The 17,157-nt window shown below is 40.9% G+C and overlaps 1 long non-coding RNA gene across 2 annotated transcripts in view; it reads left to right on the top strand.

Moving 5' to 3' along the window:
* Nucleotides 1-17,157, top strand: part of LOC112424167 (uncharacterized) — an 85,819-nt gene that overhangs the window by 8,791 nt on the left and 59,871 nt on the right. The window contains exon 1 of one of the 2 annotated variants that reach the window (XR_011625329.1): nt 7,915-7,959. The exons of the other annotated variant lie outside the window; for it this stretch is intronic. This is a non-coding gene — a long non-coding RNA (uncharacterized lncRNA). Of the gene's footprint in view, nt 1-7,914; nt 7,960-17,157 lie in introns of those variants that run through there. 2 annotated transcript variants of the gene reach the window in all.

A 17,157-nucleotide genomic window follows, 5' to 3' on the forward strand; every position in this document is an offset into this window, starting at 1 on the left:
GTTAGCTCAAAGCCAGTGTCCAGTAGTCCCCAAAATGTCTAATCATTTCCCTTTCCACAGTGCAGTTACCCTGGTAAAAGGTTGGAGGTCTCTTTGGAGAAGAATGGGAGAAAGATTCACTGCATAAATTGTCAGTAATGCAATGGGGGTCCTTCCTCAATGGGACCCTGCCTCCAGTTCATTCAAGGGGTTCTGGGTCTGTAAACTGGCTCAAGTCTGGAAATTGATTGAGGGGTCATAATTCTCAGTTTTTATAATTCAAATTAGTCTTTTGTTCATTTGACCTGCAAGTTTCCTCCTTATATAAATTAAGTAGGAATGCAGTAGGCTTCCTATCAGTTTCACTTCTAGGAATACCGTGATTAATTAGCCAATGCCAGAGCTCTACATGAGTCAGACTATTCTCATTGCTGCTTTGTCTCTGCTGTCCATTACAGTAGCTATGTCCAGCTTGCCTTTGACAGTTGAGTGCTACCACTTGGCCTCTGCCATCTCAGGATCCAATTATTCTCATTGTACTTAAATTTTGTAGTTGAGTGACTGCTGTTCCCACTGTTAGATCTGACATACAGAGAAGAGCAATTACAGAACTCTTCAAAGATATGGGCACCACCCTCACAAATCCGTTTCTCAAGAAATTGGTCGAAAGCATATCTTCTGGACCCTCTTAGCGGGATGAGTAGTTCTAAAGTGACTAATCCACTCCACCATCCCAATATCCCTAAGCCTTTGGATCTCTTTCTCTACATTAAACAAGGGAGATCAGACATTTCCATCCTCTCACAGTGGTCCATCCTTTAATCCATATTTCAGCTAACCATGAAAATAAACTATTAAAACCTTTTTTTTTTTTTTAACTCCCCAAGCTGCAACATTAAATTCAGAGTCTCTACTTAGTGGGTCCAAATCAATAAATTCAGCCTGTTCCAACTCTTATGTTCCTTCCACCGTTATCCTATACACTTAATACCCATTCCCATGCCTGTTCTCCAGATTCTGTTTATATAAATTAGAGAATTCAAGCAGTTCTTTCTGAGCATAGTACACCTTCTTGTGGGTCACACTCTCAACCTCACCTCTATGGGCCTGCAAGACTTTAGTCTAGTTATAGGTCTAGAAGCAAACAGAAGTGTTGGGGGTGACTCCTGAAGAGAATCAACATTATTTTGCCTGACAACTGGCTCAGGGGAGGCTATCACTATTGCCTCAGGCAGTGCAGGGTTTATCTCCATAGATAAAGGTGGAAAGGCTGATGGCAGCATGGGTTGGGGAGGGAATGTTGCCACTACTGGGGATGGGGAAGCTGTTCCTTCTGGCAAAAAAGGTTCATCAGAGTTTACAAACTCAGTGTCCCCAGCTTTATCAGAGTCCTCCCACACGTCCCCATTCAAAGTTGCAGGGTCCCATTTTTATCCAATCAATGCCCTCACTTTAACAGTAGACACCTGGTGAGGCTGTGCATGCACCTTTCGCTGCAGGTCAGCCACTTGCATGATAAGAGCTTGTGTTTGTTTTTCCACAATTTCAGCACTTTCTCTACAGGAGATAAGACTCTCACTCAGGGCAATCTTAGCAGATTTGTGGCTCATTGTCTGCTTCTGAAGCTAGGAGACAGAATCCCTGAGTTTATTTTCTTTCATCACTTTGTCCATTGAACTTAGGAGGAAACAACCATCTTCATTATGTTCCTTGTTTCTTCACATATGGTAAAAACTGTTATGCATAGACTCACTAAACTCCCTGCATCTCACAAGTGGTGAATCAGGAGTGTCAAATGAATTTATTTTGCATAACGCTCTTTATAGCAAAGACTATTGGTGTTCTCCATACTATTAGAAGTAGAGTCCTTAGCATTTTTGGCTCTAGTCACATTAAGCAGCCAATTCCAGAAACCCCAAAACTAACGAAAGAACTCCATCCTTAATATTCTGTTCCTTGAGAAACACCCCACTCCTAATACCAAAATCTGTATTAATCAGCATTCCCTAGAGGGACAGAAATAATAGTATATATATATGTGTGTGTGTGTGTGTGTGTGTGTGTGTGTGTGTGTATAAACACATATGAGTTTATTAAGTATTAACTTACACAATCACAAGGTGACAAGGTCCCACAATAGGCTGTCTGCAAGCTTGAGAAGCAAGGAGCCTCAAAACTGAAGAACTTGGAAGCTGATGTTTGAGGGCAGGAAGCATCCAGCACGGGAGAAAGATGTAGGCAAGGAGGCTAGGCCAGTCTTGCATTTTCATGTTTTTCTGCCTGCTTTATATTTGCTGGCAGCTGATTAGATGGTACCCACCCACTTTAAGGATGGGTCTGCCTTTCCCAGCCCACTGATTCAAATGTTAATCTCCTTTGGCAATACCCTCACAGAGACACCCAGGATCGATACATCGCATCCTTCACTCCAACCAAGTTGACACTCGGTATTAACTACCACAATGGGTCTATGTTCTTTGAAGGCACGATTTAGAAAGTAAAAAGAAAACAAAGATAGATGTCCATTTAGCCAGGAATGTTTGTTTTCTACCATTTTATAGATGAGTAATTAGAGATACAGAGAGTTAATGATGCATTCAAAGCCACAAGGCAAATCAATGACAGCCACAATTTGAAGCCTGTGGCCATGGGAGTCTCTGTCCACTGCACTGTGTCCTTGCCGACGTACTGTACCAGGTATCTGCAGCTCCTTGATGTTTCTCATATCTGCTCCCCACATCCTCTGGGCTTCCACTGCTGGAGGGTGTAAACTGCTTTCTCAGGACCCAGGGGTTCAGGCCCATTACCTGGGCTCCAAGCATTTTCTCCAGAGTGCCAAGCTGGGAAAGCAGCCTGACTTGTGAACATTCCACATCAGGACACAAGAAAAGCAGAGGCCTGAGCTTTGTTTCTGCATTTCTTTTAAGCCATATAACATCTCACTTGGAATAACAAGGCAGAAATCACGTTGCAAAGACACGACGTCCATACCTACTAAGAGAGATGAGATCCACCCTGCTAGTAATCCATCCCAGGCTCCTTGTTAGTGATTTAACTCACTCTTCAGTTGGCACTTTTCAGTCTTTCTATGATCTCACCTTAAATTACCTTTTCAGTGGCATTTCCATAGGTGCCTACTAGCACCTGACAGTCTTGTCAAACTGGATAATTAATGCATTTGTATCTGTCCTGAATGCATTTGTAGTTTTGTACATATTAGGTGCTCCGTAAGCGTATACTGATCATGCTGAATGCAACTAAATTGCAATCTAGCAGAGTATACCTAATTGTGTGTTTTCCCAATGTTTGGCACTGTTCAAATCTCTATTGTCCACCCACAGTGAAGGAAATCAAGAGTGGTGGCCTACATTTGACGGAAATCTTATATTTTAAAATATAAGATTAGAGTGCCACAGAACTACCTCAAAGACAGCAGAGCTTCTGCTCCAAAGAGATGGCTCTTTGTGACATGCTTTGAGCCTCTTCATCATAGTCTAGTTACAGACAAGTCAAGGAGTAGGACTGGCTGATTCTCCCTGGGAGATTCCCCTCTTAGTTAGTTTTGACTCAGGGACTGTTTCTTGGAATTCACACCAAGATGTTTGTCCTAAAGAATGTGACTGCATTTTCTCTTTTTAAATTTAACTTGTATTTATTAAATACTCAGTAAGTGCATTGAAATACAGAACCGGAAAACATGCCTTCATATGGTTGCTGCAATAAATGCAAATAGCTCATCTTTCTAAATGCAAAGTAAATTGTGCCAGTGACCAGAAAGAGCATGGGTTCTTTGTATAGCGAGAAGACCTGTGTAGACGGCTTTGGGGCTCCTAGGAGTGACATTTTCTGAGATCTGAGATAAGGCAATAGGCAAATGGAACTAGGTCAAGGTTGGCCCTGGGGGGAGCTTCAGGTAGCTTACACACCAGCTCTGGGTGGCTTTTGGGGTTCCCTATGGTTGAAACGTGGAAGGTGGTATATGGAGGGTTATGTGGGGCTGTCATGGAAAACGCAGCATGCAAGAGTGATGATCTGAACTAGGACAGAGGCAATGAAAGAAGGACAAGAAGCACTGTCTCTAATACGTTCTGGATGTAGAATCCACAGGACTTGCTGATAAAATTTTATGCACTCTGGTAGAAAGGAATTTTATGCAAGGTGGTAGAAAGGAGGTGGTCAAGGTCACCTACAAGATTTCTGAGCCAAGGAAGTGAATGATGGTGGTGCTAAAACAATAAGATAAAATAAAATAGAATAGCATTACTAATGTTCATTGTACTTAAGCTATGTGCCAAGTGTTATCTTGGGTGTTCTACATGCACATACTCATTTAATTCTGATAAAAACAAACATGGTAGGAACTGGCATAATCCCCATTTGAAAATGAGGAAACTGAGTCATGGAGCAGTGAAATCGCTTGCCTAAGTTGAAGAACCAGAATTTGAATTTTCATCCTCATATTTCAATGTGCGTGTCCACACCCTTAATACTGCCTTGCAGTATAACCAAACACACCACTGAAAGGTGCGCAGCAGAAAAATTACACGCTGGGTAATTACTTGGCCAAAAGATTCTTTGCTTTACAAAATGATTCACTTCATGTTTCTATTGAACTATCTTAGTGAGCTTACCATAGGATTTGTTAAATAGTTCCCTTGCCACACATGCACACACAAAGAGGCACACACACGCAAGCTATTGAGGAAGAGATCTGTGGCATAAAAGAAGGTATATTACTGTTAGATTTCATTGTTATGTTGTGAATGACAGCATCTGCCTGTCCCCAGTCAATGTCTCTAGCAGTAGGCAGTCCAACACCCCTACCCAAAAATACCCTCAAGGGTACCCCAAACAAAGTCTGGGATCCTCTAGAGATCTTCCTAGTTTGCTTTTTGCTTCCTTCCCTGCCAAGGCATTCAGCTGGATCTTAAGCTATTAGTTCATTAGATTTTTCTATACTTGCCATTGCCTCTTGGACTTTTGACATTTCTGTGTACCAAGAATTAGACTAAGCCCTTTATATGCATTTTAATGCAGGGGTTCCACAGACAAAGTCTGGGATCCTCTAGAGCTATTCCCAGTTTATTTTTTGCTTCCTTCCCTGCCAGGATCTTAAGCTATTAGTTCATCAGATTTTTCTGTACTTGCCATTGTCTCCTGGACTTTTGACACTTCCATGTGCCAAGAATTAGACCAAGCCCTTTATATGCATTTTAATGCTTAATTTAAAAAAATTTTTTATAGGTTATTGGAGTACAGACAGTATTTGGTTACATGAGTAAGTTCTTTAGTGGTGATTTGTGAGATTTTGGTGCACCCATTACCCGACTAGTATACCCTGCATCCTATGTGTAATCTTTTATCCCTTATCCTCCTCTCACCCTTCCCTCCAAGTGCCCAAAGTCCATCGTATCATTCTTATGACTTTGCATCCTCATAGCTTAGTTCCCACATATGAGTGAGAACAAACGATGTTTGATTTTTCATTCCTGAGTGACTTCACTTAGAATAATAGTCTCCAATCTCATTCAGGTCGCTGTGAATGCCATTAATTCATTCCTTTTTATGGCTGAGTAGTGTTTCACCGTATATGTATACCACAGTGTCTTTATCCACTCATTGATTGGTGGACATTTGGGTTGGTTCCAAGATTTTGCAATGGCAAATTGTGCTGCTATAAACATGTTAATGCTTAATTTTTAAATAACTGATATGTAGGCATTGTAAGACCTACTTTACCAATGAAGAAACTGGTCAGGAAATGTCAAGCTCTTGGACCAAGATGAACAACAATGGCCAATATGACCCATTCCATCCATATTCTGCCGCCACTTGGTGACATTCTTTCTCAGTCCCTGACTCCCAGTTTCCTTTCTCAGGTCCCCAGTTTTTACCTGATCCCTGGCTTAATTCACTCCAACTGACCATTTCAGACCTCCAGCCTCAGTCCAGGGAGCTGGTGCCCCTGAGCTGCCAAGCCTAGGACCCTGTGGACAGGAGGATAGGAGAGATACTATTAGATAATCATACTCCTTTACCTTCAGATGCAAATGACCGTAGGCTATTTTGGCCTTTTAAATCTCTGATTTTCCATAGATTCTTAAGGTTTAAGAAGAGGTTCCTTTGACTTCCCCCAAATAAAGGTTTCTGTGCACAAAAAGAAATGAGCATAGGTGAGATTAGCAAAGGTGATTTGTTACTGCTATGTTGGATTAAAAACATATATACTGTAAAAAGAGAACTCCGACTCCTTACTCATATATTTATAAAAAAAGAAATGTGGCTGATTACAACTTGTTAGATCTGCTGCTTCTCTAGTTCCATTTAGGAAAAAAAAAAAAATGTGGCTTTATATTCCCACCCACTGATTTCCAACTAAAACAGAACTTAGTTGCCTGCTGATCCCGCTGGCTTTTTAAATGAAAAACTTATTCTTTTTAAACTACTGGAAAATTATATTTAAAAATCAGCATAATTCCATTGCCTATTTTTTCTGGATTCCTTGAATAATGCAGGGCTGGTTTCTGGAACAACCCTATGTAATCTGATGGACAAGTCTGGTTATCGACATGCATGTTAGCTGGTGATCTGTACTGTTGCTAAGCTGTAAAGTCTATTTCCACACGCTAATTAATATAATCTGAGTCAAGATTTTTATTCTCTCTAATCTAATTATAACTTCAGGAGGTAAGACTTTGGTAAGACTTGAAAATATAATAGTATGTTATATATTTTCTCTATATTTCATATATATATGGTTTCTAAATTCTTTACTCACACACTCATGAGTTGTAGTCACAGTAAATTGTTGTATTAAGCCGCTGAGGTTTGGAATCTTTGTTATGCAACAGTAGGCAACTGGAGTAGTGAATGTCCAGCCAAAGTCCACTACACAGCACATCCCACTCCCTCACGCCATTAGCCCAGCTAGAAATAGACTATAATAGATCACTTCCAAAAGTTTACCTATATTTGACCTTACTTATAAAGAACACAGAAGCTATGAAAGTCTCCATCTTGGTACCTCCTTATTTATCTGGAAGGAATTGTTTAGATTCCTGCCACACTATTATGGTTAATCTGGGAGTACAACCCTTGTGACACTGTACCACGATGTGAGATCTGGGGGGTGGGACTAGTTAAGATGTAATATTTGGTGGCATTGAAGAAGGTAGAGGAAGCCACTGAATCAATCTTGCTATCAAGACTGATTGATAAAAGTCAGAGACAATCCCCGGGTGAGCTATCAGATCTGGGAACAGAAGAGGTGAAGAGGTATCCACTGGGATCCCAGACCAGGGTTGGTCTGGATAGTGGAGTGCAGAAGGCATCAGAGCAAGAGTTCTGGACTGAGCCCAAGAACTTCCCAAGGGTTTAGGAAAACCGTTCTTCCTGTGGGGACTACTGTGTAGTACACTGCTAGACCTATTGACTTGCTCAAGGGATAAACCAATAAGTAAATGAATGCATGAATAAAAATAAAAGAGGTACCAGTAATGACACCTAGTATTGAAACACTTCTATAGCAAGCACTGTGTTAAGTGTCAAGTGTATTAGCTCATCTTTTTCTCACGACATTTTTATGAGGTTAATACTTTTATTTTTCTCATTTTACATAGGTGGAAACGGAGGTTGACAGAGGTGAAAAGTTACTTGCCCAAGCTTGCACAGAATTGTCATGAGAGAACTTAGGTCCGAATCCAGAGTGTCTGAACTCCAAAGCCCATGGTCTCTACCACTCATCTGTGGAAAGCCTTTTGGATGAGATTGAAAAGCAATATAGATGCCCAGTCTCATGCAGAGATGTTCCCTTCATTGTACCAATGGTGCGGGTGATTCATCTGCAATACTGCTCATGAAGAATCAACATGATTCTCTTTTGAAATACAAAGGCATCCAGTAGAGTTCTAGAAACACCATGAGGCATCCATCACACAACATATAGAGGACTCCTAAAATAATACTCTTCCTCTACTCCTGGTAAACATTTACTTTTTGTTATTTGTTCATTTATTGGATAAAATTCAAGGAGCGGTAACTTTGTGCAGGCATGATGTTCCAGAAATACACAATAATCCCTAAAAGATGGCTGATGGGAAAGTAGACCTAGAAACAAGCAGGGGAGAGAGTGAGAAATGTACTGCATCCATGTGACAAAGAAAGTGATGATTAAATATGCTTGCAGTGATGAAAGAAAGAAAATAAAGAAAAAGGCAGATTGGGGAACGGCTGGAGGGTGTTTCACCAGGAAGCAAGGGCCACCATGCTAAGGTGTTAAGGGGTGCAGTGGTAGGGCTTACTTGGGAAACCCTGGGTAAGAATTTGATGCCATCACTAGAAATTAACGCCATCCCAATAATCCAGAAATGTCATTGGTTCTAGTGGGCAGAGAGGTCAAAGAAAAACAATTTTACTTCTCACCAATCATTCCATTGGCAGTGGCGGGGGTGTCCCCGAGAGTCATCAGTGCAGGGCGGGGGCGTGCTTGAGAGTGGGTTGGTGAGGTATGGCTTGATGAAATTTGAACAGCATTTGCTTTGAACAATTCTATCTTCATTGTTATCTCATCAAAAACAAACAATTGCGCAGTCAGCTCTGGAAAGTCAGGTAATAATATGCAATTCTTTGAATGTCCTCTGTAACCTTTTCTATTTTCTCACATGTCCTTAAAAAGACAGATAGAGCTACAGATGATTATCAGGTAAGGAGAGAAAAAGATAAGCAAACACAAAGTAATAATATAGCTCTCTGAAATCATTGGTTGTTTCCCTGCCGAGTATGTGCACTCAAATAAGCCATTACTTAATGTCTTATTCTGCTTCTTAATAAAAATCCCACAAAGGCAGGTTGTTTTCTCATTCTCACCCTTGGCTACCTCTGTGAATAGGCTCTGGGAAGCAGAATATTTCTCTGGCTTTCCTCCCTGCTGTTCCTCTGTTTTTCTCCCATCTCCAAGGTCCATCACATGAGGATGTTCGGGAGCTCAATGGCTCGCACGAGGCCTCAACTATCTCCTGCATTCTCTTCAAATCAGACAGATTTCCTCATTATCCTCTGGACCACAACATGCATTTCCACCACTGTACCTTTTTTCAAGTAATTTGCCCAGCTCAACGGGCTCTCCCCTTCTCACTTCGTTGGTGCCATTTTGGGGAGAATGAGGGTGGGGGTAAGCAATGTAGAAAGAGGTGGGAAGGGTCTGAGCTGGGCAGGCCTGGGTATGAGCCCTGCTCTACTGTTTGTCCCTTCCATGAGACTTGAGCAAGACGTTTAATGCAGCCTTTGATATGTGGCAAGCCCTCCATGAGTATTTGTGCACAAATGGTTATGAGTACTCACGGATCTCTAAATCCTATCCATCCAAGATCCAGCTCAAATTCTACGAGGCAGACCTTTAGCCTTGGGGGAAACGGTGATGGCCATCTTGACCACTTATTTGTGAGAGGCACACATTAATCTTTTGCATTACAGGCTTTGAGAGGACACTCTTCCCAGAACTAAGCTGTAGGCTGCCTCCCTGAATGGTGGTCACTGACCTGACTGTGACTTTTAGAGACACTGGAATTGGTGGGCTGGTGCTGCTGTCCCTGTCCCAGGCGCTTGAGTCCTACTTTCTGAAAGGTCCACAGAAATTCAGAGAAGGGACAGATGTAATTTCTATTGCCTGAGACTCCTTTCCTCCTTACTCACATGGCCAAGTCCTGTTTGTCCTTCAACACCTATCTTGGGTATGACCAGCACATTGGTCAGGTTGCAGATAAAATACAGATCAACCTGTTAAATGTAAATTTCAAATAAGCAACAAATGATTTCTTAGTGTAAGTGTGTCCCTAATATTGCATGAAACATCTGAGGATTTAAAAAAAAAAATGTTTATCTGAGATTCAAATTTAACTGGGCCTCTTGAATTTTTATCTGCTAAATCTGGTAGCCAGTCAGGTGTCCCTTCTCTGTGTGTCCCTAATGCCTGTGCACATCCCTATCAAAGCACTCCCATGCATGCATTTATTTATCATGCTGTTCTGCTCATACTTCACATCGGAAAACTCTGTGGGCTTCCAGCACCCCGGCCTCAGACACAGTGACCCCTCCCTTCTGTTGTTGTGGTTGTCTTCTACCTGGTGGCCTTGCTCCATCCTTACTGCCTTGTATCTGTTCTTTGCACAGAGAGATTTCTCTAAAATGTAAGTTGATGAAGTCCCAACTTTGCTCGGAATCCTGAAAATAAAAACCAAAATCCTTCCAATATCAATGAGACCCCGTCTTACTTTGCCCCATGTGTGTATCTGACCTCATGTCCTGTCATCCTTTCTTCCCTTTCCCCTCCCCAGTTCTTCCCCAGACATGCCCAGTGCCCTCCCATTGAAAGGCTTTCACATATCCAGTGCTTCTACCCTGAGCACTCTGCTGTATGATATCATGGCCCCTTCTCCCACTGTATTCCCATCACCTTGTCAGACTGTCCTGTTGCTGTCCTTAAAATCTTGCTTTCAACCATGCTCTTCATCTCCCACATCCTGCTTTATTTCCTTAGCATCATTTTATTGGCACTTGACATATTATATGTCCATGCATTTGCTTTTGGGCTGTCTTCCCCACTGCAGCTTCCACAAAGGCAGAAATTGGTTCGTGCCCTCTTCTAGATCCCCACTGCCTAGCCTTCTGACGGGTATTTAGTAGTTACTTAATAAATATTGATTACATGAATGAATGTGTATACCTCCCCTCTTTTCCATGGAATGGGAAGTCCCTTGTTGTCCAGGGTCCTTCTCCAAATCCCCAGTTTCTAGCACAAGACCAGAGACATAGTAGTACTTCTCCAAAGCCCCGTGCCTAACACAGGGTGGCACATGGTAGGGCCTCAGTACGTGCTGCTTGTCTTGAACTGTGGAACATGTTCCTGGCTCTTGGTAATGAAGCTGAAGGTCTTAATTAACATGCTCCTAGAAACCTGTCAGAATGTTACGGGATTTGAACACTGCTAGTGAAAAAAGCAGTGAAATTAAAGAAAATAAAATCACAGTCTTGGAAAACTCTGAGTGTTGCATACATCCTTAATAGATCTCGATTTCGAGCTTTCTCTCCAGGGTATGGAAAGTTCAGAACTGCTAGTCAAATATATTTGTTGAGAAAAAATCCATATGAACAAAGAACACAATAAACATCCTTAATTAGGAGTAGAATAGGCAAGTAAAGGGAGCTGGCTCTGGTGTGTGCCATGGTTAGCAACACTGGGAACACAAGCACTCCAGCCTTTTCCCCCTTCAGTCAGGAATGAAGAGCTTGATTTATATGAGTCCTTACTTATTAGCAACAAGATATCCTGGTTTACCATTGGGAGGCAAAGATGTGCCACAAGAATGAGTAGCTAATATTTATTAAGGATTTCTACTATGCTAATTATTAGATCTGACTCTTTTACCTCACCAAAAATGGTTATAATCAATGTGTGATATGATCTTTGTCCTCGAAGCATCAGTATTCGTAGGTAGCTCCATCCAAGAGAGCTTTCTGCCATGGAGATGTCTTATATCCGTGCTTTCTGATATGGCAGCCACTAGTGAGAAGAAATGTGATCAATAACATCAAGAAATTGGATTTTTAAAATGCATTTAATTGTAATCGATGTACATTCAAATACCCCTGTGGCTAGTGGCATTGGATAGTAGAGTTCTCAAGTAAATAGAACTTAGAAAGGACTCAAAGGTACCAGTGGTCAGCTTGGCAAAGTGGATAAGAATCTGAGTGCCCTGGTGATCAGGGAGTCTGAATTCCATGTCAACTTTAATTTACTTCCTCCATTGATACACTCAACCTCTTTGTGGCTTCGTGTTCTTATCTCTAAAGTGGAGATACTAATAGCTCCTGCCTTATGGGTTGTTCAAATAATTAACTGAGCTAATATGGATAAGGCATGCAGGATAGGACCTGATGCATAGAAAGCCATTTGTAAATGCCACGTAATTAGGAGAATTATTTATAGAAGTGGGGGGCTAAGGGGTGGGTTATTTGTTGATCAGTTATATCTCTGCATGCAATCAAATATGGACAAATATATGCCCCAGTTCTCACTAATCCGACCAACACTACTGATGTCCTATTCTGGGTACCAGATGACAGGAACACAGGTGTGCACACAATGCTGTTTTTGTCCTCAAGGTGCTCACAGTCCAGCAGAGATGACCAGAATATAAACAGGACATTTTAATTTGTTCATTTATTCATCAAGCATTTACTGAAGACCTACCATGTGCCAACCCTGTCTTCATCTCTGGAAATTTCTTAGTGAACAAGATAGCCAAGGGCCCCCATTCTTACTGTGCTTAGATTCTAATTGCAGAGACACGCAATCCATCAGTCAATCAGTCAAGAAGAGTCCAGTGCTCCATAAAAAGCATTAAAGAAGGATAGAGGCTGAGTAGCCTTGCAAACTTCTCCAAAAAGGCAAGATTTACCCGAAAAGTCAGGGTGATGAGGACTCTGCTGTAAAAGGTGACAGGGAAGGTTTCCAGGCAGATGACGCTGAGCCAGGATGCAGATTGCCTCAGGTGGGAGGCAGTGGGGAGGTGGCACAGACTGAATGGCAGCCATGGGGGTGGGAGGGTAAGTGAACTCATTTCAGATATATTTGGGAATAGAGTCCACAGAAAGAACTTGCTTCTGGATCTGATGTGAGCAGTGAGGGAAAGAGGGAAATAAGGCTGCCTGTGAGCTTCTGGGTGGTTCTGTGGACTGACATGAGGAAGGAGAGGCACAGTATCATTAAATGGCAAAAGCTAGAGGTCTTTGTGGACTCTTTGGTTAAGTTGAACATGCTTCCTCTAATCCCAGCATTTTGGGAGGCTGAGGTGGGAGAATCACTTGAGGCAGGGAGTTTGAGAACAGCCTATGCAATATAGTGAGACCCCTATCTACAAAATATTAAAAAAGCATAGCCAGGTGTGGTCGTGTGTGCCTGTAGTCCCAGCCACTTGAGAGGCTGTAGTGGGAGGATCGCTTGAGCCCAGGAGGTTGAGGCTGCAATGAGCCAAGATTACACCATTGCACTCTAGCCTGGGTGACAGAGAGAGACCCTGTCTCTATTTTTTTTTAAGTTTAACATGCTTATTACATGCCTAAATGAAGGTAGAGTGGTGTTATTCCAGAAGTAGGCAGGTTTTAGATGGTCAAGAAGTAAGGGGAGTATTTAAAGAAGGTGAGAAAGGACATGTTGGATTAAACCACTGGGCAGTGGGAACTGGAACAGGTCAGGAGACCCAGCTCATAATGGGTGGAGGCCAGGGAACAGCAAATACTTCCTCAATGAGGACACTCAGAGAAGCGTTAGTTACTGGAAAGCATTAGGAGTGGATTCGAGGGTGAAGCAATGCCTTCCTGGAGTCATTGGCTCCTCCCAACGCTCCGTATAAGGAGCTGGCAGATGAAGCCTCTGCAGACAGATCGCGTTTGAGGCTCCACTGCATGCCGGGTGCTGTTCAGGCATCTGAACATTGCCCTCCTTAGCATCTATGACCAGGAAGGTTTTCGGAGATTTCTTTCGTGTAAGAAAATGACGAGCTTTCTTACAAGGATTTCTGTGAATCTATAGAAAAGAAAAACAAAGCAAAACCAAAAATCAGCAGCTTCTTTCTCATGTGTAAAGTCACACAATGGATTTGATGCTTTTTTGTCCTCAACATTGACCCGCTATTTTGCTGCCATGTCAACAACCACTTCTTGCTCAGAGGGGCAACTGTGACTAAGCAATTCTAAGTGGAACGTATTTCTCATTTTAAATGTGTCTCTTCCTTTCCACTTAACATTCTATCACAAGCATTTCTCCACGTGGCTGCGTCGGTTGAGATCCACCGTGATTTTATGCTTCTTGAGGCTGAAGCTCTTAGTTTCCTATATTTACATGAAAAGGTACTTATCTAAAAATTACACTTCCACTTACATTAAAGTTGTTTCTATTTTAGTTTATTTTCTCTGATTATAAAATCATCACTGAATCTTTGTAGGAAATCTAGAATGCAGTGTGCAAAGAGAATAAAATATCACCTATAATCCCTCTATATTAACTCATTACATTTCACTGATGGCCTAGGATGCAATTTCACAATGTTTTAAAATTTATTTTTGAAAGGCATTGTATAAACATAGTTTAAATGTTTGGGTAATACACAGAGTATATGGTGAAAGACAGATCTCTTTTCCTCTGGCCTTGAAGCTGTTCACCTACCAGTTGTGACATTTTTTACAAGTTGATGTTTAAATTTCCAGGAGTGTCTGCCTACCCGGGCATGTATCTTGTATCACCCATGTCTATCTTGCTCTTTTATATTTGTCTGTATACATCTGGGTACACTTTATGCCTCTTTTCTGTTATTCTGCTTTCTCCCCCTCAATATTGGAGAACATTCAGATTTATTGAATTCTTTTCAAAATAGCTGTGTTATTTCAGTGCATAGAAATACCAGAATGTAACCAGTCTTTTTTCAAAAATTGTCCGTGATGGACAAATTACCTTAATTTTCTGACATCTACTGTTTCCACTGACGACTGTCAATCTAAATGTTATCCTCTGAAGGTTATTTGTTTTTGCTCTTTGCCTTTAAGATTATTTTGTCCATGATAGTCTTCCCTTTCTCTGTGATGCATTCAGATGTGGACTTTTACTTATATTGTTTTGTACTGAGTTTATACCTTTTATCTTGGGACTCATATATTTCTTAATGCTTGAAAACATTCAGCTACTGTCTCTTTAAACATTCCTCTCCACCACAATCTTGAACTCCTACTGGACACAAATTGGAACTTCTCAAACTTTCCTTTAAGTATTTTAATTTTCCCATCTCTCCATCTCTCTGTCCTGCATTCTGGTTAATTCCTCAGCCTTATATTCTATTTCACAAATTCACTTGTTGACTGTGTCCTGTGTGCAGTTTAAATATTGGATTTTCCACCAGAATTCTGTATTTTACAATTGTGGGTTTTCTAATTACTTACTACCTCTTTGTTCATATCAATCTATCTGTTGTTTTTTAAACAGTTTTCTGTCTAACTTTCTGTATGCTATTCATTCTTATCACGTTGAGAACTTTATTCTTATATTTAGAGCCTTTTCCCAATTACATAATTATTTCAATTTCCTTATGAAAATGCATCTTCCCTTAGTTGTATTTAGGTAACTTTTATGATGTCAGCTTTCCTAACGTGCCTTGAAATTTTAATCCGTACACTGTTGGTAAATGAAGATTTTAAACCTCTGATCTTATCCCTCTCTGAGTCATTGTTTTAGGATGGTCTCCCCCACCTTTCTGGGGCCTCTGCAGCATGAGCAAGCGTGCTTCTTGGCTCTCCTCAGCTTCCCATCTCTGAACTTGAAGAGTAGAAAGACTAAGTCTCAGCATACTGTCGAAAGATTGAGCATACTGGATTTGGGATTGTTTACCTGGAAGTGTAGCTGAGTATATTTTATGTATGCAAAGACAAGTGAAATGGGTGTTAGCTGTCCAGAAAGGTGGAGCATGCTGGGACTAGGTAGGTGTTCCACACACCTTTCCCAGAGCACACGGCTAGACTTTGTTTTCCTGCAATCTTTGTAACTACTTAGAGCCCTGCAGCTGAGTAGAGGTCACTAGACTGCAGGGAGGGAAGACACACATCACTTCCACAGCTGGCTCACACAACTTCCTATTTGCCATCGTCCCTTCTCCCTTCCCTCCTCTGCACACTGAATGTCCATCCTGGAACCCCCTTGGGAGTCACATGTTGGAGATCGCTGAGCCCCCCACAGACTTGGTCCCTTCAGGTCTGGGAGTTCAGTCCACCACTTGCACCAGCACTACTTTTTGTGATTGAGAAATCTGCTTCTTTTGTGTTGAGTCACTGAGACTTGGAGGCTTAGCTGCACAGCAATAAACCTAATGCCTGCCTTCTTTGTCCTTGTGGGCTTATGCCTTTAAAAATATTACTTCACTGTCATTGGAGTGGCGTTCCAGGAAGGAACATGTCCAAGTCACCCTGGTGAAGCAGCATTTCTCTCCATTTGCTTTCTCTCTCTGCTCTAGAAGTCTGAGAGCTCCCTCATTGTATGTTTGAGTGCATGAATTTGTTTTCAAAATAGCTTTACTATCATTTCTATGGATTGGGTGCAGGGAGGAGGAAGCTCAGATTGCCATCTTCAAACTAGTTTAGTGTGCTGCTGGAGTCTATTTGCTAATATTTTATTTAGGATTTTTCATCAATATTCATATGTGAGATTGGTCTGTAGTTTTACTTTATCCTATCTGTCAGGTTTTAAAATCAATGCTAGACTGGTTTCACAAAAGGAATTTAGAAGCCTCTCTCCTTTCTCTATGTTCCCAAAGAGTCAAAGAATGTTGAAGTAACCCATTCCTTAAAATTTGAGGATTTCATTGGTAGTACCATCTCAGCCAGGGATTTTGGGAGGAACAGCTTTTTAAAAAAAGTCTTCAATTTCTTTTATGGAACTATTTACATGCAGAAAGTTTCCATCTGAGATCCACTTGTTTATTTATGATTTCTTAGAAAACTGCTTATTTCATAAAGAATTTCAAGTTTATGTGCATAATATTAAGCAAATTATTTTCTTATGTGTCTTTAATTTCTATTATTTTTCTGATTTTTTTGATATTCATATTTTTATGTAGGTATTTATACTTTCAAAGAAAGATTTGTATTCTTGACTATCTTATTTAAGTTTTTTAAAAAAATTCTCAGTTGTTAAGCTCTTAAATGTATTTATTCTTTCTATCATTTTCTATTTTCATATTCATTACTTTTTGTTTTTATTGTTTGCATTCCTTTTGTCTGCCTCAGCTTCTGTTAGATTTCTTTCATTCACCTTTTTTCTTCTTCAACTGAATGTTTCCTATAGTTTTATCAATTTGTCCTTGTAATATAAAAAAAATTATTTTAAGGCATTTTGTTCTGAATGTAGTTTTAACAACAGCTTGTTGGTTAGTGTTTGTATAATTGTAATTTATGTTATAAAGATATTCTACACTTTGCAGCTGAAACTCAGGCCTCTGGGTCAAGCATCACTCATAAAATACATGTCTGGAAGTGAGTATTCCTTAAATCAAAGAAATTTTTTTAAATGCAAAAGCCATTGGAAGGATGTAAGCCTAGTAGGTGAGGCAGAGCAAGTTTCCGGGACAGAAAGAGCTTTTC

Source organism: Macaca nemestrina, chromosome 7, assembly GCF_043159975.1.
Source record: "Macaca nemestrina isolate mMacNem1 chromosome 7, mMacNem.hap1, whole genome shotgun sequence".
Classification (NCBI taxonomy): Eukaryota; Metazoa; Chordata; class Mammalia; order Primates; family Cercopithecidae; genus Macaca; species Macaca nemestrina.